This window comes from Bos grunniens, chromosome 11, assembly GCF_055505025.1.
Source record: "Bos grunniens cultivar Pamir isolate PY7600 chromosome 11, Bosgru_T2T1.0, whole genome shotgun sequence".
In the NCBI taxonomy this organism is placed as follows: domain Eukaryota; kingdom Metazoa; phylum Chordata; class Mammalia; order Artiodactyla; family Bovidae; genus Bos; species Bos grunniens.
Window position 1 is genome coordinate 67,705,056 of NC_141175.1, and position 27,301 is coordinate 67,732,356.

The 27,301-nt window shown below is 36.0% G+C and overlaps 1 pseudogene; it reads left to right on the plus strand.

Moving 5' to 3' along the window:
• The window catches only part of LOC147363278 (proteasome maturation protein-like), a 153,741-nt pseudogene extending 127,444 nt beyond the window's left edge, over window positions 1-26,297 (plus strand).
• Window positions 26,298-27,301: the final 1,004 nt, after the last annotated feature.

Below are 27,301 nucleotides of genomic sequence, written 5' to 3' on the forward strand. Positions count from 1 at the left end.
TTTTTTTTAACTGAGTTGTCTTTTGAACTTTATGATATGTTTGTGTATTTTGGAGATTAGTCCCTTGTCAGTTCCTTCATTTGCAAGTATTTTATCCCATTCTGAGGGCTGTCTTTTTGTCTTACTTATGGTTTCCTTTGCTGTGCAAAACTTTTAAGTTTAATTAGATTCAATTTGTTTATTTTTGTTTTAATGTCACCTAGATTCCTAGTCTTAGCTGAATTGGAGTAAAGTCTTCTTTACCAAGACAACACTAAAGTAGCTTTTACTTATCTTTGAAAGCTCTTGACCCTTACCATACAACCTGAAGATTCTGTTTTCACAAAGATACCGGAAGTTTTATAAAGTCATTCAGCTATATGATTCAGTGTACCCTTAGTGATCATGTTGACAATCCTAGATATACTGTCACCAAATGAAGCATATACTGTAATTGAAAATTTTATATAAGAAAATGCTGTGTTCAAGACCCTATGGTTGCAGAAATGTAGCACCAGTGACACTTACAGAGAAATTATTTTCTGGTTTTCTGGAGGCAATATTTTTCAGTGCAGAATTAATGTCATCAGTGGTGCTGTTTAAATTAGTCTAGATTTAAATAAGAAAATATCTTAATATTTTCCTCAGAGGTCAGTCAAAATGTACGTTCCTTATAGGTAAAGACTGTATAATATTCATCCAATAAGAATCAGTTTGGGTAAAATGGAAATTATTAATAATTATGCCAGAATAATAGATATGTCATAGAACTATACAAATGACATTGGGCTATACCTATTATTTTTAATGTATTTTGCCACCTTAGTATATTGAAATCATTATTGTGTTGTCCAAAAATTTCATTTGGGTCATCCCAATGTTTAATTTAATGAAAAGTCTTCCAGTATTGTTTTATTGGCTATTTATATGATTGCTTTTAATTTTTTTTTTCATTTTTTTCTCTTGTACTATAAAAATTAACCTTAAATGTACCTTTTAATACTTTCTTATAGTTATATATTTGCACCAATCAAGTAATACTATGTTTAGACAAATTCCTTGAGGAGTAACTATCTGCATAATTTATTTCATATTGTATTATTTTTTCAGCTTGTATCCATATTTAAAATTTTTTTAAGCACGTGTTTCCAAACTACTCTTCAAAGAAGATAGAGCAAATTTTAACTTCCTGCCTCAAAGTACCAGAGCATCTTTCTCATCTTCCTCAACAAATTCATCTTTTATTAAAGAAAATTTATTGTATTTTTGAGACTCACCAAATTTACAAAGATATACATGCTGGTCAAACACTGAAAGTGATAGAAATAACATGTGGCTGAAGTTTAGTGTGAAATCAAGTGTCATCCACTCATAGAATGTACTCTGAAATGAAAGAATAAAATGTTATCAAAATGTGTATAAAATAATTATTTTTACAGTTTTAATATGCAGAGTACATCATGAGAAACACTGGGCTGGAAGAAGCACAAGCTGGAATCAAGATTGCTGGGAGAAATATCAATAACCTCAGATATGCAGATGACACCACCCTTATGGCAGAAAATGAAGAGGAACTAAAGAGACCCTCTTGATGAAAGTGAAAGAGGAGAGTGAAAAAGTTGGCCTAAAGCTTAATATTCAGAAAACTAAGATCATGGCATCTGGTCCCATCACCTCATGGCAAATAGAAAGGGAAACAGTGGAAACAGTGTCAGACTTTTATTCTTGGGAGCTCCAAAATCACCATAGATGATGACTGCAGCCATGAAATTAAAAGACACTTACTCCTTGGAAGGAAAGTTATGACTAACATAGATAGCATATTCAAAAGCAGAGGCATTACTTTGCCAACAAAGGTCCGTCTAATCAAGGATATGGTTTTTCCAGTGGTCATGTATGGATGTGAGAGTTGGACTGTGAAAAAAGCTGAGCTCCGAAGAACTGATGCTTTTGAACTGTGGTGCTGGAGAAGACTCTTTTTTTTTTTTTTTTAAATTTTATTTTATTTTTAAACTTTACGTAGTTGTATTAGTTTTGCCAAACATCAAAATGAATCCTTCACAGGTATACATGTGCTCCCCCTCCTGAACCCTCCTCCCTCCTCCCTTCCCATACCATCCCTCCAGGTCGTCCCAGTGCACCAGCCCCAAGCATCCAGTATCGTGCATTGAACCTGGACTGGCATCTCGTTTCATACATGATATTTTACATGTTTCAATGCCATTCTCCCAAATCCTCCCACCCTCTCCCTCTCCCACCGAGTCCATAAGACTGTTCCATACATCAGCGTCACTTTTGCTGTCTTGTACACAGGGTTATTGTTATCATCTTTCTAAATTCCATATATATGCGTTAGTATACTGTATTGGTGTTTGAGAGTCCCTTGGACTGCAAGGAGATCCAACCAGTCCATCCTAAAGGAGATCAGTCCTGGGTGGTCATTGGAAGGACTGATGCTGAAGCTGAAACTCCAATACTTTGGCCACCTCATGCAAAGAGTTGACTCATTGGAAAAGACCCTGATGCTGGGAGGGATTGGGGGCAGGAGGAGAAGGGAACAACAGAGGATGAGATGGCTGGATGGTATCACTGACTCGATGGACATGAGTTTGAGTGAACTCCGGGAATTGGTGATGGACAGGGAGGCCTGATGTTCTATGATTCATGGGGTCACAAAGAGCTGGACACAAGTGAGCGACTGAATGACTGAACTGAACTGAACTGAATAATAAATATAGTAAACTTTTTAAATGTTGCATTGCTATGCAAGAATAATAAAAACTCAGTGTCTTATAGCTAAATTAAATACATTGCACTTCTGCTGTTGGACAATGATGGCTCCATTTCACTTAAATAAATAGATTGCAGGATATTTTTGTTGGCATCTCATTTTTTAAAAATAGTTTTCCCCTCATACTGTCTATATATTTATTTTTTCTTAAGTATTTTTATTATAAACTGTTATATATATTTAGGATATTTTAAAATGTAGAATTCATATAAGATTTTATTTTGAAAGGCTCACAACCCAAATGAAATTCAGTGTCTCAATATAAAGTGAAGTTCTTTTAAGTTATTTGTTGAAAATTTAAATGACAGCATACCAAAGATTCTGCAAAGAATTTTTATCTAATGCAATACCCATATCCTGCCTTGTAGTTTTTTTACATTTTATAAATAAAATTTCCTATATATTTTTAATATTTATTGGCTCAAATATATATCTAAAATTCTTTCAGATATTATCTAGTTAAAACATTCAACATTTGTATAGTTTGCTAATTCATTTTTCTATAACTATTTAAAGTTGCTAATACATGTTTTATGATAAATAATTAGCATCTTTCAAAATCATAGATTGTCACAGAATTTTACCCAAGCAATGAGTTTATGCTTCAAGTTACATACAGAATGTCAACATTTAAAGTATATAAGAACTTTTCTGTAAGTGATATCCAGGGGCTTTCGTATATTTGAAAGTGAATACTCAGATATTAATAATAACTGTAGATAGTATGCCTTGATTGTATTACTGATATTTTTAAAGTGATTAGATAAGCTGCTATAGCTTATCAAATTTATTTATTATGCAAAGTACAGGCCTGCTGTTAACACTGTTGAAGGAGCCATTTAGCTGTTGATCATTAAAAGATAAATTCTGTTTACTTAAAATAGTTTACCAGGTATTTCTCCTGAGAAGAGTTTTTTTTAAGATCAACAGAGAATTGTAATTCTGGTTTTACAGCCTTCGTAAGCCAAGTCCCTGCAGGGCAAGAGAAATGTTACCTTTTGTAGAGAGGAATAAGGAGTTAGGAGGGCTATGGTAAACAGAGTTCACGGTTTTTCTTGGGCCAAGCTGTTGCTGGGAAGGTTAAGTCTTCTTTTTCCTGTTGGGATCCACTATCATCACAGGCCACGAGAGCGCCCCCTTCTGGTATCCTGACTTTGTTTCGTTAAGGTTTATATTAATTTCTTACAAATTAAAACCAAATAGTAGATTGGGGCAGAATATTACAAATGACGTCGAATTTAAGTATGTGCCCAAGTCAAAATGAACCATATTTTAGTATGGAAACAATCATGTTTTAAATCTAAGTCTGTATTTATTATGTACTGTATGGATTGCTCGGAGAAGGCAATGGCACCCCACTCCAATACTCTTGCCTGGCAAATCCCATGGACGGAGGAGTCTGGTAGGCTGCCGTCCATGGGGTGGCTAAGAGTCGGATGCGACTGAGCGACTTCACTTTCACCTTTCACTTTCATGCATTGGAGAAGGAAATGGCAACCCACTCCAGTGTTCTTGCCAGGAGAATCCCAGGGACAGGGGAGCCTGGTGGGCTGCCATCTATGGGGTCGCACAGAGTAGGACACGACTGAAGTGACTTGGCAGTAGCAGTATTGCTACTCAATACTGCTTGCATGCTCATTCCTGTTCTCTTTTTTTGAAGCGGTCCTCATTTTTTTTCTTTAATTTGATTAAGTATAGTTGATTTACAAAGTTGTGTTAATTTCAGGTGTACAACCAAGTGATTCTCATATATATATATATGTGTGTGTGTGTATGTGTGTGTGTATTTTTATATACATTCTTTTTCAGATTCTTTTCCCATATAAGTTAGTAAAGAATATTGAGTAGAATTCTCTGTGCTTTACCATAGGTACTTGTCGGTTACCTCTTTTATATATAATAGTGTATGTTTGTTAATCCCAAGCTCCTGTTTATCCCTCCCCACCACATTTCTCCTTTGGAAATCACAATTTGTTTTCTATGTCTATGAGTCTATTTCTGTATTGTGAATAAGTTCCTTTGTATCATTTTTAAAATTAGATTTCACATGTGAGTGATATTGTATGGTATATTTCTTTCTTTGTCCAACTTACTTCACTTAGTATGATAATTTCTAGGTCCAATCCACATTGCTGCAAATGGCATCATTTCATTCTTTCTCAGGGCTAATATTTGTTTTATATATGTACAACATCTCTTTTATCCATTCATCTGTTGATGGACATTTAGACTGCTTCCATGTTTTGGCCATTGTAAATAGTGTTGTTTGAACACCAGGGTGAATATATCTTTTCAAATTATCATTTTCTCTGGATATATGCTCAGAAGTGGTGTTGCTGGATCATACAATAGTTCTATTTTTTGTTTTTTAAAGAACTTCCATACTGTTCTGCACAGCAGTTGTACCAATTTATATTCCCACCAACAGTGTAGGAGGGTTCTATTTTCTCTACATCCTCTTTAGGATTTATTGTTTGTATTTTTTTTTTTTTTAATAATGGCTATTCTGACTGGTGTGAGGTGACACCTCATTGTGGGTTTGATCTGCGTTTTTCTGCTAATCAGTGATATTGAGCATCTTTTCATATGCTTTGGGGCCATCTGTATGTCTTCATTAGAAAGATGTCTATTTGGATCTGCTTATTTTTTGGTTAAACTGTTTGGGTTTATTTATTTATTTATTTGACATATAGCTGCATGAGCTGTTTGTATATTTTGGAGAGTAATCCCTTGTTGGTTGGAGAAGGAAATGACAGCCCACTCCATTATTCTTGCCTGGTAAATTCCATGGACAGAAGAGCCTAGAGGGCTACAGTCCATGGGGTTGCAGAGAGTTGGACATGACTGAGCAGGTATGCATGTCCTTATTGGTTGCTTCATTTACAAATATCCATTTGTGGGTTGTTTTCTCATTTTTTTATGGTTTCCTTTGCTATGCAAAATCTTTTAAGTTCAGTTAGGTTCCATTTCTTTATTTTTGTTTTTATTTTCATTACATTAGGAGGTAGATCAAAAAAGATATTGCTGCAATGTATGCCAGAGAGTGTTCTGCTTTTCCTCTAAGAGTTTTATAGTGTCTGGTCTTACTTTTAGGTCTTTTATCCATTTTGCATTCATTTTTGTGTATGGTGTTATAGAGTATTCTAATTTCATTCTTTTACATATAGCTGTCCGGTTTTCCAGGACCATTTATTGAAGAGACTGTCTTTTCTCCATTGTATGTTGGAGATACATACAACCTTGCCTCCTTTATCATAGATATGTGAGTTTATTTCTGGGTTTTCTATCCTGTTTCATTCATCTATGTTTCTGGTTTTGTGCCAGCACCATATTGTTTTGATCACTGTAGCTTTGTAATATAAGGGAACTGGATTCCTCAAGCTCTGTGTTTATTTCTCAGGATTGCTTTGGCTATTTGGAGTCTTTTGTGCTTCCATACAAATTTCTGTTGTTGTTGTTCTAGTTCTATGAAGAATGTAATTTGATAGGGATGGAATTTAATCTGTAGATTGCCTTGGGTAGTGTAGTCATTTTGACAATATCGATTCTTCCAATCCAAAAGCATGGTGTATGTTTCCATCTGTTTGTGTCATCTTTGATTTCTTTCATCAGTGTCTTATAGTTTCCAAAATACAGGTCTTACACCTTTGGTTGCTCATTCTTAAATGACATATAATTACCATTGAAGACTTAATCTATTGTGGGAAATGCTTTAATCTTTGAGGAGATTATCTTGGAATTAAGCCACAAGATTTCCTGAAATTCTTATTTAAACTTCTATTTGTTGAATCAAAATTCATTTAACATATTGAAAGCCAGGTGAACATGTACTCTGACAAGCATAGATTTCTGCTAATTTTTAAACATCTATTGAATTTGTGCAGTATATTATCTTCTTAAAGTTTGTCTTCTTAAATGAGTTACCCATATCCCTAGTCAACTGACTAAATAAGAAAATAATTTTGAGAGATCTGTGTAATTCTTTTTTATGATTTCATCCTGATAAAGGTAAATTTAGATAGTTTTTGTACATTTAAACTTAATCATTATCTAAATTATACTACATAATTCACCAGTTCTAAATTTTGTTGTATGAGAAGAAAAACTCTTAGGAACTATCACAAATATCTATATAAACTAAATTTCCACTCCTCCTTAGTTGGAACCATGATTTCCATTAAAAAAAAAAAAAAGATGTGTTCCTAATATGACCACCATTTTATATAAGCCTACAAAACCTGGAGATGATAAAAAATGAAGAAAGAAAACATACATAAACAGCTTATTTCAATTCAATGTTTTCTTCTAGATAACTATTTTCAAAAAGTGTTTCTCTCTTCTGACTTACTAACCAATGTTAATCAAAAACGTTTCTTTCATAAATTCACGTGTCCTATTATCTGTATATTTCTGATTTAATACTGACCTTGGGATAAAAAACTCAAGAATACTATAATATGATTAAACAACTGTCATCATATTGATTAAAAGATAGCAATTGACTGTAAAATGCTCACTTCTGGATATTTATTCAAAAGAACTAAAATCAGGACCTCAAAGAGGTATTTGATTTCCATATTCATTGCAGCATTATTTGCTATAGCCAAGAGATGTAATATCTAAATGTACATTGATGGATGAATGGATAAAGAAAAGTGGTATATACATACAATGAAAGAGTACTCAGGAATAAGGGAAATAGGAAATTCTGTCATATGCTGCTGCTGCTGCTGCTAAGTCACTTCAGTCGTGTCCGACTCTGTGCAACCCCATAGAGAGCAGCCCATTAGGCTCCTCTGTCCCTGGGATTCTCCAGGCAAGAATACTGAAGTGCGTTGCCATTTCCTTCTCCAATGCATGAAAGTAAAAAGTGAAAGTGAAGTCGCTCAGTCGTGTCCGACTCTTAGCGACCCCATGGACTGCAGCCTACCAGCCTCCTCCGTCCATGGATTTTCCAGGCAAGAGTACTGGAGTGGGGTGCCATTGCCTTCTCAGTGTCATATGCTACAACATGGATGAACCTTGAAGGCATTGTGCTATTTGAACTAAGCTGATCATTGAAGGGCAGACACTGCATGATCCCACTTATAGGAGGTATCTAAAATAGTAAACTCGTAGAAACAGGAAGGAGAATGGTGGTTGTCAGAGACTGAGGAGAAGGAGAAATTTGGAGTTACTGTTCAATGAGTATTGAATTTCAATCGTGCAACAAAACAAAAAAAATTGTTCTTGAGATCTGATGTATGATGTATCATGTTGTGCTCATAGTTAACACTACTGATTACATACTTAAAAATTTAAGATGATATATGTAATATCATGTGCTGAAAGTTTTAAGCACAATATTTTAAAAGTGAAGTAGATTAAAAAAAGGCAATTAAAAAAGAAGGATGATCCCTAGGACTGGAATTCATCACAGTCTTCATAGAGTTAGTTCTTTTAGAGCTTTTCTCAATTATACATAAATGAAAGAAGGGGGAAGTTGGTATAAAGGTGTCCATTAAAAAAAAGTAATTGGAATTATGTAAGTTATAAATGAAGAAAGTTAAATTATAAATTTTATGTAGGTGTTTACTAATAGGTAAGATAAAAGAGGTTAAAGACAGGCTGTAAGCTCCTAAATAGTTTGAATTTTATCCTAAACAAAATAGGGGGTCTTTTAAAAGACTGACTATATGTTTCCTTTAATATATAAGATATTTATGACATATGATATATACATGTATATATATGAATATATATATGTGTATAAATGAATTTATCTGAATATATCTTATAAAAGATTATCCTTTAAGGAGGAAAAAAGGTAGAGACATCAGGAAACATCAATAATTTTTCCTAATGAAAATGCTATAACAGAATTCTATTTGAGATATGTTTGTAGTAATCAAGCCACCAGGCACTATTGGTATCAAATAGTTTATTCTAGCAAGTACTTTTTGAATTAGTTGGTTTTTAGGAAGAGATAAGGATGTAAAGCAGAGATGAGTGTACTATTACTGAACATGTCTTCTTTAGTAATTCCTGACAAGAAAGCCAACAAATGTAGTTTATTTAAATACAGAATTCTATGAGATATTTCTGCCCTTAGCTTTAGAAGTTTTTGATATGTATCTTACTCAGAAAACTACATGCGTAAAAAGTATATTGAAATGTATTGCTGGGATGATAAGATGAAGCCCAGTGCTAATATGACATGGGACCACAAATATTTTAATGGCATCTCTTCTTTGGGGAACATTTTATATCCAAATATATTCCAGGGACTAAATGTAGATACTCACAAGGAGAGAGAGACACTCTGCAAGGGCATCCACCATTAGGCAATATAAGAATGTCCCCTGAACCATGAGACTCAATGGACTTGTAGCCTACTCTAGGGAGCTAAATAAGCAATTTGCAGAGCAATGATTCAAAGTCTGGTTCCCAGAAACTGTATTGAACTATCTTAAAGCAATATTTCAGAAATAGGGAACAAGGTCTTCCCTAGTGGCTCAGAGAGTAAAGAGTCTGCCGGCAATGTAGAAGACCTGGGTTTGTTCCCTGGGTCAGGACTATCCCCTAGAAAAGGGAATGGCTCCCCATTCCAGTGTTCTTGCCTGGAGAATTCCATGGACAGAGGGGCCCAGTGGGCTACAGTCTATAAGGTCGCAAAAAGTTAAACACAACTGACTGACTTTCACTTTATTTTTCAATGTATCAATAAAATTCAGATTTTGTTTTCTTTTTTATAGGTTTCTCTTTATATTACTGGAGATTGAAAAGATGCTTTCAGTGGATCTATTTTTTTTTAAGGTATCTTCCTATATCCTATCTCAGTTCTAGAAGTTTGGGAAAGAAGTCATCTTAAGCAGACCTTTTTAAAAATTCTTGTTTTGAATAATATTTGTTCACCCAGCTTTCCCTAATGTTACTATCTTAGAAACTATTTAAAACTATCAAAAGGAGAAATTAACCTTGATGCAATCGTCTTAAGTAATCTATTGATCTTGTGTCAATATTGTCATTTTCCCCACTATTGTGCTTTTTATGATTCAGAATCCAATCCTGGATCTCACATTCTGTTTAACTGTCATGATCTCTTACTTTCCTTCATTCTAGAGAGTTCTTCATTTCTTCAGTCTTTTTTATTTTGTCTTTCATAGCCTTGCCTTGCCACTTTTGAAGAGTATAAGCCAATTATTTGTAGATTACCTCTCAGTTTGGGTTTGTGCAATACTTTGTCATGAATAGGCTGAAGTTATATATTTTTGGCAAGAACGCCACAGAAATGTTATACCTTCTCCGTATATAATTTTCAGTTCGGTTCAGTCGTTTAGTCATGTCTGACTCTTTGCAACCCCATGAACCACAGCATGCCAGGCCTCCCTGTCCATCACCAACTCCTGGAGTCCACCCAAACCCATGTCCATTGAGTTGGTGATGCCATTCAACCATCTCATCCTCTGTCATCCCCTTCTCCTCCTGCCCTCAATCTTTCCCAGCATCAGGGTCTTTTCAAATGAGTCAGCTCTTCGCATCAGGTGGCCAGAGTATGGGAGTTTCAGCTTCAACATCAGTCCTTCCAGTGAACACCCAGGACTGATCTCCTTTAGGATGGACTGGTTGGATCTCCTTGCAGTCCAAGGGACTCTCAAGAGTCTTCTCCAACACCACAGTTCAAAAGCATCAATTCTTTGGTGCTCAGCCTTCTTCACAGTCCAACTCTCACATCCATACATGACCACTGAAAAACCATAGCCTTGACTAGACGGACCTTTGTTGGCAAAGTAATGTCTCTGCTTTTCAATATGCTATCTAGGTTGGCCATAACTTTTCTTCCAAGGAGTAAGCATCTTTTAATTTCATGGCTGCAGTCATCATCTGCAGTGATTTTGGAGCCCAAAAAAGAAAGTCTGACCCTGTTTCCTCATCTATTAGCCATAAAGTGATGGGACCAGATGCCATCATCTTAGTTTTCTGAATGCTGTGTTTTAACCCAGCTTTTTCACTCTCCTCTTTCACTGTCATCAAGAGGCTCTTTAGTTCTTCTTCACTTTTTACCATAAGGGTGGTGTCATCTGCATTTCTGAGGTTATTGATATTTCTCCCAACAATCTTGATTCCAGCTTGTGCTTCCTCCAGCCCAGCGTTTCTCATGATGTACTCTGCATATAAGTTAAATAAGCAGGGTGACAATATACAGCCTTGATGTACTCCTTTTCCTATTTGGAACCAGTCTGTTGTTCCTTGTCCAGTTCTAACTGTTGCTTCCTGACCTACATACAGGTTTCTCAAGAGGAAGGTCAGGTGGTCTGGTATTCCCATCTCTTGAAGAATTTTCTACTGTTTATTGTGATCCACACAGTCAAAGGCTTTGGCATAGTCAATAAAGCAGAAATAGATGTTTTTCTAGAACTCTCTTGCTTTTTTGATGATCCAACAGATGTTGGCCATTTGATCTCTGGTTCCTCTGCATTTTCTAAAACCAGCTTGAACATCTGGAAGTTCATGGTTCATGTATTGCTGAAGCCTGGCTTGGAGAATTTTAAGTATTACTTTACTAGCGTGTGAAATGAGTGCAATTGTGCAATAGTTTGAGCATTCTTTGGCATTGTCTTTCTTTGGGATTGGAATAAAAACTGACCTTTTCCAGTCCTGTGGCCACTGCTGAGTTTTCCAAATTTGCTGGCATATTGAGTGCAGTACTTTCACAGCATCATCTTTCAGGATTTGAAATAGCGCAACTGGAATTCCATCACCTCCACTAGATAATTTTAGGAAGAGCACAAGGTAAATATTTCTTATTGCTGGTAGTCTTAACTTTGATCCCATGTTTAAGGTGGTATTAACCAGTTTTCTCCACTGCAAAGTTATGATTCTTGTTTTGTAATTAACAAGTCTCTCCTAAAGAGATACTTTAAGACTGTATAAATGTCCTGTTTCTCATAATATTCCTATTCACTGATTTTAGCATCCATAGATAGTTCTTGGCTGCTACAAATATTATTGTGGTATTTTCTAATGGTCAATTTCTGTTTTGTTTATCTTCCTGCATTTGTTAATTGGAATTCCAGATAAACAAAGAGACATTTTCCTCCTGTGTTTATGTAGTGAGCTGTTTATTCATTCATTCATTTATAGTAATATGGATTACTGCACATTTATCTTGTTCTGTTTCTTGTAATCTAGTATTATCATCGTTTATTTTATTGCTAAATATGTGCTCGATTTAGCCATTGGCAGCTCCTTTGAGTTGGAGCCTGTTTGCTTTCAACTTGTGCCCCATTGTTTTCTGTGTATGTCCTTATTTATTGCCTACTCAAGATTTTCCAGGGTCATGTTGTGCATTTCTGTGTCCCAGCTCTGACATCAGTCATTTTCCAGGGAGGCTGAGTTCATTTTATTGGAGAATAGTATTGAGATGCCAAGTTCTGAGCTAAGTAGTCCTTTTAGAGATTTTATTGTTGAGATTTCAAGTTAGAAACATGTGGCCCTTGATGTGAATCATCTTCAGAGTAATACTTTCCAGAATTAAAATCTCAGAAATTTTATAGAAAACTAAATGAGTATGTGAATGCGACTCAGGGTGAGAAATTTGCAGTTGCAAACAAAACTCAAAAAAGTAGTAGAAATCCAATATGGAAACTGTTTAAATTCATTTGTAAAGGAAGAAAAATTCTCTGAACTTGTATCAGAGTATGGGAGATGGTAAGACCTAAAACAGATCACATTAGAATGTAATTATAGGTGGCTGTGTTAATGTAAGGGACTTTATTAGTTACTAAAAGCTTAGTGTTATCATCCTTTCAGTGAGAAAATAGAGAAAATGATATTATTGTGAATATGTAAGCACAAAAGTCTTTTAATATCTTCCTTTCTAATGCTAAAATGCTATTTGAACTGTTTTACATAAATAGAAGAAAAAAATACTTCTTAGTGTCAACACTATAATCATGTATCTCTGAATCAATGACCTCATTATGACTAACAATAGATATATTAGAAAGCTGGGAAATAATGGATACTAGCGCTTCCTTCCGGAGAAGGCAATGGCACCCCACTCCAGTACTCTTGCCTGGAAAATCCCATGGACGGAGGAGCCTGGTAGGCTGCAATCCATGGGGTCGCTAAGAGTCTGATACAACTGAGCCATTTCACTTTCACTTTTCACTTTCATGCATTGGAGAAAGAAATGGCAACCTACTCCAGTGTTCTTGCCTGGAGAATCCCAGGGACGAGGCAGCCTGGTGGGCTGCCATTTATGGGGTCGCACAGAGTTGGACACGACTGAAGTGACTTAGCAGCAGCACTTCCCTTGTGGCCCAACTGTTAAAGAATCTGTCCGCAATCCAGGAGACCTGGGTTCTATCCCTGGTTTGGGAAGATCCCCTGGAGAATGGAAAGGCTACGCACTCCAGTATTCTGGCCTGGAGAATTCCATGAACTGTATAGTCCATGGGGTTGCAAAGAGTCAGACACAACTGAGCAACTTTCATTATTCATTAGATATTATTTAGAAATTATGGTAAATCAGGGCAAGTGAAAATTTTACGTAACTATTATTATTTTTTGAGCTTTGCAAGTACTTTCCCTCTCTCTGGAAAAAAATATATGTATATGAAACATATACACTTGTATGAAACATATATATATACACATATAAGCTTTAAAGAAAGTCAGACATTTTACTCATTTAAAATCTATATTTGAAACAGTACAGAGTACCTAAACTCAAAGAAAACAAAAATGGTTGTGGGGCTTAGAATTTCAGTGGAAATATTTCCTGAATTATTTCTGCTTAAGTTCAAATTCTGCTAATGTTCTCCTATAGGACACAATTCTCAAGATAAGTTGAGGTAACTTATCTTTTCTAGGAGTACTTTTGTTTTCAGTATTGTTAGGAATATCATGACCTTATACTATCAGAAAACCTGCTGAAATCACTGCTAGCTTAGTGTGCCAACTGAGAATGCTCCAGAATGACATCACTGTGTCCACTGGCTAAGTGTTCTCTAATGGCATGTGACAGCTAAAATGCCAGGGCTTGGATTCGGCACAGTTCTCAACTTAATTGGCACCTTAGAGTCACCTGGATTCAACAAAATCACAGTTATGAAAAGATATTACACTTCACTGTTAATTACCACAAGATCTCTGAGGGAAATTTTGAAGCCTGAGCTAGGATACCTGTGCAGTTCTACCAAACTGACAATGAGACTTGTCAATCTCCAGCCATCAATCAAGATAATGTGTTTGCTTTATATTACTTTCCCATGACTAATATTAACATGTAAAATTCAAATAAAGATAGGAAAGGAAACTACACACAATATTAAAAATATGGAGTGGAAATGAATTATTTTGGAGCATATTCTGCTTAAGAATAACGGCCAACACATGAATCATTTTTTTAGAGAATTTCTTATCAAACTCATCAACTTCCTTATACAAGTCTCTTCATATTGTTAAATCTGGTGAATTCTAACCTTAAGAGTTTAATATGTAACAGTAGATATTATATAACTTGAATCATGTGATTTCCATTCCACATACCAGAATATAAAATTGAAACTGGTATCAGAAAAAAAAAAGTTTCTAATTTTATGATCTGCTTTAATCAACTTTGACCTTTGACAGATCACAAAATGGGGTACAATTACCAGAATTTATTAGTTCAGTGAGTCATTACATGTATTCCTCCTGTCCCTATCTGTCCCTTGAGAGGCGTTTTGTGGTCAGGTGTGGTGCAGAAAATTAGACCTCTTCTTCTGACTCAGGATTGAGTCAGAGTTCAGTTGTTCAGTCGTGTCCAACTCTTTGCAACCCCATAGTGCAGCATGCCAGGCTTCCCTGTCCTTCACCAACTCCTGGAGCATGCTAAGACTCATGTCCATCAAGTCCATGATGTCATCTAACCGACTCATCCTCTGTCATCCTCTTCTCCTCCTGCCTGCAATCTTTCCCAGCATCAAGGTCTTTTCTAATGAGTCAGCTTTTTGTATAAGGTGACCAAAGTATTGGAGCTTCAGCTTCAGCATCAGTCCTTCCAATGAGTATTCAGGACTGATTTCCTTAAGGATTGACTGGTTGGATCTCCTTGCAGTCCAAGGGAATCTCAAGAGTCTTTTCCAACACCACAGTTCAAAAGCATCAATTCTTCAGTGCTCAGCTTTCTTTAAAGTCCAACTCTCACATCTATACATGACTACTGGAAAAACCAAAACTTTGGCTAGACAGACCTTTGTCGGCAAAGTAATGTCTTTGCTTTGTAATATGCTGTCTAGGCTGGTCATAGCTTTCCTTCCAAGGAGCAAGTGTCTTTTAATTTCATGGCTGCAGTAACCATCTGCAGTGATTTTGGAGCCCAAAAAATAAAGTCTGTCACTGTTTCCATTGTTTCCCCATCTATTTGCCATGAAATGATGGGACCGCATGCCATGATCTTAGGTTTTTGAATGTTCAGTGAAAAATCCAGCTTTTTCACTCTCCTTTTTCACTTTCATCAAGAGGCTGTTTAGATCTTCATAGCTTTCTGCCATAAAGGTGGCATTATCAGCATATCTGAGGTTATTGATATTTCTCCCAGCAAACTTGATTCCAGATTGTGCTTCATCCAGCCCATCATTTCTCATGATGTACTCTGCATAAAAGTTAAATAAGCAGGGTGACAATATACAGCCTTGACATATGCCTTTCCCAATTTTGAACTAGTCCATGTTCCATGTCCAGTTCTGACTGTTGTTTCTTGACCTGCATACAGATTTCTCAGGAGGCAGGTCAGGTGGTCTGGTATCCCCATCTCTTGAAGAATTTTCCACAGTTTGTTGTGATCCACACAGACAAAGACTTCTGCATAGTCAATAAAGCAGAAGTAGATTTTTCTGGAACTCTTGCTTTTTCAATGATCCAACATATGTTGGCAATTTGATCTCTGGTTCCTCTGGCTTTTCTAAATCCAGCTTGAATATCTGGAAGTTCTCAGTTCATGTACTGTTGAAGCCTGGCTTGGAGAATTTTGAGCATGAATTTGCTAGCATGTGAGATGAGTGCAATTGTATGGTAGTTAGAAGAGTTTTTGGCATTGCCCTGTTGGGATTGGAATGAAAATTGACCTTTTCCAGTCCTGTGGTCACTGTTGAGTTTTCCGAATTTCCTGGCATATTGAATGCAGCACTTTCACAGCATCATCTTTTAGGATTTGAAATAGCATAGCTGGAATTCCATCACCTCCACTAGCTTTGTTCGTAGTGATGCTTCCTAAGGCCCATTTGACTTCACATTCCAGGATGTCTGGCTCTAGGTGTGATCACACCATCATGGTTATCTGGGTCATGAAGATCGTTTTTGTACATTTCTTCTGTGTATTCTTGCCACCTCTTCTTATTATCTTCTGCTTCTGTTAGGTCCATATGGTTTCTGTCCTTAAATGTGCCTATCTTTACATGAAATCTTCCCTTGTGAAAGTTACTCAGTTATGTCCAACTCGTTGTGATCCCATGAACTGTATAGTCCATGGGATTCTCTAGGCAAGTATACTGGAGTGGGTAGCCTTTCCTTCTCCAGGGGATTTCCCAACCCAGGAATCAAACCCAGGTCTCTGGGATTGCAGACAGATTCTTTACCAGCTGAGCCACAAGGGAAGCACAAGAATATTGGAGTGGGTAACCTATCCCTTCTCCAGCAGGTCTTCCCAACTCAGGAATAGAACTGGGGTCTCCTGAATTGCAGGTGGATTCTTTACCAACAGAGATATCAGGTAAGCCCTGTATCTTCCCTTTACGTCTCTAATTTTCTTGAAGAGATCTCTAGTCTTTTCCATTCTATTGTTTTCCTCTATTTCTTTGCCTTGATCACTGAGGAAGGCATTCTTATCTCTCCTTGCTATTCTTTGGAACTCAGCATTCAGATGGGTATATTTTTCATTTTGTCTTGCCTTTAGCTTCTCTTCTTTTCTCAGCTATTTGTAAGACCTCCTCAGACAACCATTTTGGCTTTTTTCATTTCCTTTTCTTGGAGATGATCTTTATCATGCCTCCTGTATGATGTCATGAGCTTCTGTCAATAGTTCATCAGGCCCTCTGTCATCAGATCTTGAGTCCAAAAACAAGTATAAAATCTTAGAAATCATTTAGTTGAGTGTTGTAGTCTATGTGCCTGTGGAAGGAGTAAAGTCAACTTTTTGAAATGTGTCTCTTAATAAACAATCAAAATTATGCATTTTAATTACAGTCATAAAATATGCATGACAATTATAAATATGAGAAATTATAACAGTGTATGAGATAGCTGGTTGTTAATATTTTTCTTCTTTTGGTCAGAATTTAAATCTACTTAGAGATACCATTGGAAACTCTCTTTGTAATTATATGTGACTTTCATTAAAACAAAAATAAACTGGGAAATGACCACTTAATAGATTGAATTTTTTCATAAATAGCAATTTAAAACATCAATGTTTTGGGGAAATGATAATAATTTTAAAATGCCCTGAGGGTATTCACATATGCCCAAAAATAGACATTTTAAACCAACCATGATGTGATGGGAAGCAAAAATTTACTACAAATACCAGCAAGTAAACCTAACTGCATCACAAGTGAATAACATATCCCACCCTGAAAAAGGTGGAGAAGTCAAGAACTAATATAAGAAACTGTGGGAAATACTGTAAGATAAAGACAAAATAGGGGCTTCCCTGGTGCCTCAGATGGTAAAGAATCTGTCTGCAATGCAGGAGACTGGGATTCGATTCCTGGGTAGAGAAAGTCCCCTGGAGAAGGGAATGGTTACCCAGTGCAGTACTCTTGCCTGGAGAATCCCATGGACAGAGTAGCCTGGTCGGCTACAGTCCATGGGGTTGCAAAGATTTGGACACAACTGAACAACTGACACATACAAAGATGAAATAAACTCTGGTTAGGAAAATTGTTTTTTGTAGGGGTATGACTTAGCAATTCTGAAACTATTTTATGTGTGTACTGAAACTGACAAATATGAAAAATAGTGTTGATAAAATGAGAGCCAGGTCTCACATTTCTCATTTTCAAAGAAAGAACTTACAAATAAGGAAAGAAGGAAGGCTAGAATGAACTATGCAGTGTTGGATTTGGTTTGAGCTATCTGTATAAACTGGTTTTTGATAGATTAATAAATAGAACAATAGACATGGAGTGTGTTTGTTCACCCATGCAGGTGTTAGTACACAAACACATTTTCTTATTCTGTCTGTTAGTATGGCCTAGAAGCCATGATATTCTGATCACAATTAGGTCACCTAGGACCCAGAAGAATCTGAAACTTCTTCTGGTTCCAGAAAGTAAAGAGTTTTGCAAAGAGAGAAGACAACAACAAAAACAACACAGAGTCACCCTAGGGAACCCTAGGCAGAACTAGAATAACTTTTTCAAAAGAATAAAATAATAATAGTATTGGAATATAACTCCTGGGCTAAAATACATTTTCATGGATCCTTACTGACTTAAATAAATAATCAGATTAACTAATAAATTATGGAAACATGACAAGCCTTTCCTATAGTAGAATTCTAATGAAAACATAGAAGAAACAAGGGAAATAAAGGACTGTTGTTAGGCACTACCTTCGGTCATAATTTGTTACAGACAAAAATCCATTGATGAATAGAGAAATTTTGGGAAAAGGTTTGAGGAGAAAAAAATTTGCATAACCTCAAGTGTGTCTCCCAAGGTATTTATCAACTGCGAAGAGAAGAATGATAACTTTAGCAGACACCATCTTAACCAAGTGATCCAAGTAAACATCACCAGGAATAAGACATAGAGACGTCACGAGTCCCTTGATGTGAAGTACCAAGAAAGGTACAACATTATGCATGTGTTATTTTTGACAATAATGTACAACTTCAGTCTAACCATGAGAAAACATCAGATGATCCCCATATTAAGGGCATTCTCTAACATTGTTGATGAATATTCTTCAAAAGTATCATAAGCATAAAAGACAAGAAAAGCTAAGGAACTGCCATAGATTGTATAACAAATATAAATGACAACTAAATATAATGTGAAATCTTGTACAGGATGCTACAAAAGAAAAATGACATTAATGGAAAGTTTGTGAAATTCAAATAAGCTCTGTAGTTTAGTTAATAATATTGCATCAACATTAATTTCTTATTCTTCATTATTTTACTATAGTTGTATAAAATAACATTAGAAGAAGCTGCATGAGAGATACAGGAAAACTCTTGTACTATTCCTGAAGTTATGTAAATCTAAAGTTAGTTTTTAATGTATTCAAATAAAATTTTAAAAGGGGCTTTGTAGGGACCCATGTGTACAACCTCCTCATTTTACACATTAGAAGCTCCAAAATACTAAAGGATTTATCCACAATACAAAGTTTGAGGGAAAGTTAAGATGAGCTCTAAGGGTATTGTCAAATTTTCTGAGAACTTCTTTCCTGTGGTTCAACGTATGACAATTGAATTTTAATTCTTAGCAATTGGTAACTGCTGGTCAGCTTGTCTAAATTACAGCTTCCCAGTTTCAGTTCTCTTGGTGTTTATGCAATATGAAGATGAATGCCAAAATTGTTTTCACTATCTCTTGTCATACTGACAACCGACCTACAGTACCTTGAGTAAATATACCAGTGACAAAAATGCTTTATCTCAAGTAGGCTTGTCTGTCTAGATTGAAAAATAAATAAAGCTACCAGACTTTATCAAGTTAAGAGAAAAACTCAGAATTTATAAATAAGATATTTTTAGCAATAATTATCAACAATAAATGACTCTTCAACTTTTGAAATGTGAATATCAAGCCACTTTAATTTAGAAATGTTAGATTAATAAAATAGTAACTTACACATGCTAGGAGTAGATCTCTTACAAAAAGAAATATGTTTATATTTGCACTTTTCTTTGATTTCGAGACTTCAGCTAAGCCTAATGCACTTTCATTTATCTTTAGAAAAGAGGCAGGAACTATTTATCTTATAAAGCTTTATTAATTCCATATTCATTAACTGTCCAATTTAGCACTCACTCAATGAATCAGCATTATCTTTGGGCCTGATATTGGTTTTCTAAAATTTTTTATTGAAAAGTTTTATTCTTTGTCAGTAAGTAAGTATTACTCATTCAGTTGTGTCTTAACTCTTTGCGACTCCATGGGCTGCAAGCCACTAGGCTCCTTTGTCCATAGTATTCTGTGTGGAAGAATAGTGGAATGGGTGCCCATTCCCTTCTCCAGGGGATTATATTTGCCTTCAAAGTAGCAATTAACAACAACACAACAAAAATACATCAAAAATGTTAAAGGTAGTAGCAATAAAAAGTGATCAGTGTCTTCCCTAGTGGCTCAATGGTGAAAAATCCACCTGCATGGATGAGGGTCCAATCCCTGATCCAGGAAGATATCACATACTGTGGAGCAATCAAGCCCAGATGCCACAACTATTGAGCCTGTGCTCTAGAGCCTGGGAGCTGCAACTACTGAGCCCATGTGCTATAACTACCAAACCCTACACATCTAGATCCCTTGCTCTGCAACAAGAGAAGCCACAGGGAGAAGCCTGCACACGGCAACTAGAGAAAAGCCTGCTCAGCAACACAGCCAAACATAATTAATAATTTGAAAAAAAAGTTATCAGGTTCCACTTGGATATGTATTATTTATAGATACAAATTGCTGATGCATCTGTTGCCAGGCTGAAAATCTCAGAAGACTGATTAGCACCAGAACTAGTCTTGAGAATTACATGCATGGTATGAACTGAGGTAGTCTGGTCAGAACTATCTGTTCCCACATGGTTCCACTGCTGAGCTACCCACTAGCTGAGACTCGAGCATGAGAGCTTTACAGATAATACACATAAATGTTAAGAAAAAGAAAAGCGTGACCTGGCAGCCTTGGATTCTGGGTTGTAGAGTTTTCACCAATAATGATTTTTGTTACTTTAAACAAATCTTTATTTTATATTGTAGTATTTAGTTGATTATTTTTTGTTACTTTGGACATGAAACTTTACATCTCGTATTCTCCATTTCCCTTCTGAAAAGGCTTCTTTGAGTTTTACCACTCTACTTATAGTACTCTAGATGATGATGCTAAAATTCACAGAGTCTTTGTTCCTGGAACTTGCATTACTCTGTGTGGGATTACCTTCCATCTTCCCTGCCAAGGATAAAATTCATATTGGAACTGATTTAAAATATTTGTGTAGCCAAATTTGGAACTGATTTAAAATATTTGTGTAGCTTTTTAAATGCTGTGAACAAGGAATGAGATTTTGCGACAAAACTCTCTTACCAGAAAACATACCTTTTTTTCAGAGATAATACATCCTCCACTTTATGTTCTTTACAGTTTATAAAACATTTAATACATATCACTGAAGGTTCTTATAGCCCCAGTAGATATTAAGATGATTTTATGGAAGCTGAATTTGAAGACTAGTGAATGGATCCCTAAAATCGTCCATTAGTGAGAGGTGCAGCTCATCCAGCTACTGTGCTTCCCATTATACCACATCATCTTAGGACACACTAGTTAGTGTTAGTTATTTCAAAAATAGGAACTTCTGAAATCACATATTAGCTCTTAGATTTTTTTAAAAATAACTGTGTTTAATAGTAAGGGAAACAAATATGACTTGATATTTTATTTTGATTGAACATGAGCAAATGGTGCTTCCTTTGGGTATTTCTCTTATCTCCTCACTGAATTCATATGGAATTAGCAGTGGTAGTTTGGGAAATTCTTTTATAAAAATACGTTTCTTGACTTTGAGGTGTAGAAAGAGAATGGCTATGAATGAATATACTTGACAGTGAGCAGTGCATTTTGTGAGACTTGAAATTCATCAAACTTAAGGTGCCTTATTTCTGAGCCTGTTCATAAAAGGACCTGAGAAGGCTGAAAGAGTTTTATATATGATCAAAATTGAATCTGAAGAAAAGCTGTCTAAAATTCTCATTGCCACATTTCTAAAGTTAGAAAAAAGTTTAAAATGGGATTGTATAGAGAGTCTCATCCTGAAATCCTAGAAAATGACAATTCTTAGGAGGTTTAGGGAGGGGGTATGGGAGAAAAATGGGTGTAGGGAACAAAGAAAATCAAAGTAAAACTTCATAGAGATCAGAAAATATTATTTTAGGTAAGAGAATAAATAAATCCTTACTCTAGGACTCAGCTTAATAAAGCTGATTAGTCAAATTTAAAACCTTTGGTTTTGGAATCACAACCACAAGGACATGGGATAAATCCTAGCTCACGGTTCTGAGCAGCTTCTTAATCATTTTCAGCATCAGTTTCATCTATACAGTGGAAATATGAGTTTATTAGAAATGATGTTTTGAAAATTAGGGGGAAAGAATGTAAAGGTACTAAAACATTGCTCTGGCAAATCTTTTATTTTTAAGTGCAAAAAAAAATCACCAGAGTTCTTACTAATAAAACTAGATTATCTATATTGAATATAGATTTTTGGGGTTGAAGAAAGGAGTAGGGGGATTTATTTTCACCATATATCATTTAGCTAAGTTTGAAATGTATACCATGAATATGTATTGCCTCATGAGAAGAATGATTTTTAAAATTATGCTAACATTATAGACTAAATCTCATGTTGAGATCTTGGGAATCTATAAAGTAATCAATGGAAATCAGTATTTCTATGATCCCCTTATAGAAGTACTGTAAAGGAATAAATGGCCTCCTAGCTGCACCTTTTGTTTCTCACTTACGTCCCAGCTGAAAGCCTCCCATCAATTTAGTACAAATATGTACCTGAAGTTCAGTTCAGTTCAGTCACTCAGTTGTGTCCGACTCTTTGCAACCCCATGAACCACAGCACGCCAAGCCTCCCTGTCCATCACCAGCTACCAGAGTTCACCCAGATTCAGGTCCATTGAGTCAGTGATGCCATCCAGCCATCTCATCCTCTGTCGTCCCCTTCTCCTCCTGCCCCCAATCCCTCCCAGCATCAGAGTCTTTTCCAATGAGTCAACTCTTCATATGAGGTGGCCAAAGTACTGGAGTTTCAGCTTTAGCATCATTCCTTCCAAAGAAATCCCAGGGCTGATCTCCTTCAGAATGGACTGGTTGGATCTCCTTGCAGTCCAAGGGACTCTCAAGAGTCTTCTCCAACACCACAGTTCAAAAGCATCAATTCTTCGGGGCTCAGCCTTCTTCACAGTCCAACTCTCACATCCATACATGACCACAGGAAAAACCATAGCCTTGACTAGACAGACCTTTGTGGGCAAAGTAATGTCTCTGCTTTTGAATATGCTATCTAGGTTGGTCATAACTTTCCTTCCAAGGAGAGAGCGCCTTTTAATTTCATGGCTGCAGTCACCATCTGTAGTGATTTTGGAGCCCAGAAAAATAAAGTTTGACACTGTTTCCACTGTTTCCCCATCTATTTCCCATGAAGTGATGGGACCAGATGCCATGATCTTTGTTTTCTGAATGTTGAGCTTTAAGCCAACTTTTTCACTCTCCTCTTTCACTTTCATCAAGAGGCTTTGTAGTTCCTCTTCACTTTCTGCCATAAGGGTGGTGTCATCTGCATCTCTGAGGTTATTGATATTTCTCCCGGCAATCTTGATTCCAGCTTGTGCTTCTTCCAGCCCAGCATTTCTCATGATGTACTCTGCATATAAGTTAAATAAGCAGGGTGACAATATACAGCCTTGACGTACTCCTTTCCCTATTTGGAACCAGTCTGTTGTTCCATGAAAGCATTTTGTAAAATTCTTATATATATATATTTTAAATTATCCTTAATCGTTTTGAAAGTCATATACTTTTGATATTCCATTTTATAGACAGGTATACATGCTGGACTTCATAGATATTAATTCATTCAAAATCACATGGTAAGTAAAAGCAATGGGATTCAAACTTTGAAAACTTTCAAAATTTTATTATGCTTTAAAAATAGAGCATATTTTTTTAGAACAGAATGTATGGAGATTTCCCATATTCTGTGTCCCCATGCATGCATAGCTTCCCCATTATCAACACCCCTCACCACCATGGTAAATCTGTTACAACTGATGTACTCACAGTGATATATCATAATTACCTGAAGTTCCCAGGTGGCAGATTAAAAACCCGCCTGCCAATGCAGGAAACATAAGAGACCAGGGTTCTATCCCTGGGTCAGGAAGATCCCCTGGAGGAGGGCATGGCAACTCATTCCAGTATTCTTGCCTGGAGAATCCCATGGACAGAGAAGCCTGGTGGGCTACAGTCCGTAGGGTCCCAAAGAGTTGGACATGACTGAAGTGACAGCATGCATGCATGTACCTGAAGTTTAAAGCTTACATTAAAATTCATTCTTGGTGTTGTGCATTCTATGAGCTTTGGCAAATGTATCTAAATAATGAAATATATACATAATTATGGTATCATACAGGGCATCTGCACTGCCCTAAAGCCCTGCTTTACCTACACACATATCCTTTCCCCTTAATTCCTGGCAACCACTGAAAATATCTATAATTTTGTCTTTTTTCTGAATATCATCTAATTAGAATCATACAGTATGTAAAATTTTGGGATTAGCTTCTTTCACTTAGTATTATGCATTTAAGTTTCCTCCATGTCTTTTAACTTGATAGCTATTTCTTTTTAGTGATAAATAATATTTCATTGTCTGGATGCACCACCATTTATTTATCTATTCTCCTACTGATGGGCATCATGGTCACTTCCAAATTTTGGCATTTGTGAATAAAGCTGCAGTAAATATCCATATGCAGGTTTTTGTGTGGGTATACAGTTTCAGTTCTTTCAGGTAAATACCAAGGAGTGAATTTGCTGGAATTCTATGGTAAGAGTATGTTTAGTTTCATTAAATGCCACCAAACTGTCTTCCAAAATGCCTATCATTTTTCATTTCCACCAGAAATGAATGAGAACTCGATGCTCCATACTTCACCAGCATCTGGTGTTGTCAGTTCTGGATTTCACCCATTTTTCTAGGTGTGTAGTGGTATTTCATTGCTGTTTTCGTTTGCATTTCTCTAATGATATATAATGTGAAGCATCTTTTCATGTGTTTGTTTGCTATTTGTAACTTTTAAATCTTTTTGACAACAAATCTGTGTATTAAAAACAAACAAAAGAAGTGTGCCACCGGATGTGAGGAATTAGTTCCCAAAATTGGAAGTGAGGGTCCAGGGGGCTAAAAAGCTGTGTAGAGGGCAGGCTGAAAATAGATGCTGGAGAACTTGGATCTCAGCAAATGGGCAGTTGTCCAGTTACTGAACTTTCAGCAGGTGGACCTTTTGAAAGTCATGATATTCTTTGGAAATGTTTTTCTTATGTGAAAAATGAACTTTTGCCCAGTCATCCTCCTGAATTATTAAGAGACACCTAATCTTACATTTTAATTTTGCATCTTATATCTGCTCAGAGATGATAAGGGGAAGTAGGTAGGGAATATACCACAAGATGGACCAGGTGTTAATAACTGCCAATGATGGGTAATGGTGAAGGATTTTATTATATTCTTCTATTTCTACATATGGTTAAATTTTTCTACAATAAATTATTTAAAATAAATATGCAAAGCAACACGATATTAAGATATATAAAGTTTTTGAGATAAGACACAGCTTGTTCCTTTAGGAGAAGGAAATGGTAACCCCCTCCAGTATTCTTGCCTGGAGAATCCCAGGGACAGAGGAGTCTGGTGGGCTGCCGTCTATGGGGTCGCACAGAGTCGGACACGACTGAAGCGACTTAGCAGCAGCAGCAGCAGTGTTCCTTTAATTGGTGGGTCATTTGCTAAGTGTTTTGAATCATTTAAAATCATACAAAACTGTAATATTTGAAGCTTCATGCTTTTAGTGTATATTATATTGACAGAGGTATTTTCTGATTCCCGGGTGGCTCAGTGGTAAAGAATCCCCCTGTACTCTGAACCCAACAGTATTCCCTGAATTCATATATTGAAGCTCTAATTCCCAGGATGACTATATTTGGAGATAGGGCCTTTAAGAAGGTAATTAAGATTAAATGTGGCCATAAATGCCCTAATCCAATGACTGATGTCATTACAACAAGAGGAAGAGATCCCAGAGATATACACAAAGGCCTTGTGAGGACACAAAGAGAAGGCCTGTATCTGTGAGTGAAGGACAGAGGCCTTAGGAGAAACTAACCCTGCCAGCATCATGATTCCAGACTTCCAACCTTCACAATGTGGGAAAATAAATGTCTACTATTTAGGTCATTCAGTTGGTGTGTGTTTGTTTGTTTTTCTTTTTTAATGGCAGCCCCAGCTGACTAGTATACCAAAATAAAATGTTCAATGGAAATAAAATGAATTTATCCACATTAAGAAACATTTAGGGTCTATTTGCTCTACTAAAATTACAAATGAAGTTCAAAGCAATGCAGCCTTGAAATCTTCCAGCTTCAAATCTTTCACTGATTATGTTAAGGGGTAATGAAAAGGCTATTAAGGTATTTTTAATGATCCATCATAAAATGATGTAATGAAAGAACCCCTCTTGATGGTGGAATATAAATTTGGCTTACTATAATAAAGTTGTGTTATTAATTAAAGTAGAAGCACTGCATCTTATTTATAGTTGCCTTTTTACTATAATTTAACCTATACAACATTAGAAGTACTGATACAAGAGAAATTCTACCCCTCTGAAAACACCTCTGCCAACACAACATGCACTAAAGGCATAAAACCTCAAATATTATGTTCTTGTCTGATTTTAAATGTTTCAAAACACTTAGCAAATGACCCAACACCCAACAATTAAAGGAACACAGTTGTATCTTCTTGTCTCAAAAACTTTACTTATATATTTTATATCATGTCACTTTGAACATTTATTTTAAATTATTTATTATAGAAACCTTTAACCATATATAGAAATAGGAGAATATAATAAAATCCTTTAGCATTATCTATCATCAACAGTTATCGACACCTGGCCCATCTCGTGTTCTGTACCCTACTTACTTCCCCTTATCATTCCTGTACAAGCGTAAAATGTATTACTTCATCTGTACATATTTCAGTGTGTTTCTCTGAAAGTCAATAACCTTCTTTTTAAAGATACCCATGATGTCATTATTATTTGAAAAACTTAAATCCTTAATATCAGAAAAGATCCATTGTTTAAATTTTTCCAACTTTCTCACAAATGTCACAATTATTTTTATATTTAAAAAATCAGGAACAAGGTCAGTTATAAACATTGCATTTAGTTAATATGTCTCTTTAAAAGATTTTGTAGTAGAACAAGTGCTTTTTTGCCCACTGCACAATGGAAAGACCAAATGCTGAGGCAATAGTCTCTTCCAGAATGTAAAGGCTTCATTGCAGTGTGGCCAAATAAAGAGACAGGAAGCAAAGTTAAGATATGTTTCCTGGATAGGCAGTTGAGTGGGGTATTTTATCTGGGAAGCAGGGAGCAAGAGGGGTAGGGGGCCCAGGAATGAATGATGGTAAGCAAATTTTTAGTTTCAAGAGTTCACTATACAAATGTGCTGCTGCTGCTAAGTCGCTTCAGTCATGTCTGACTCT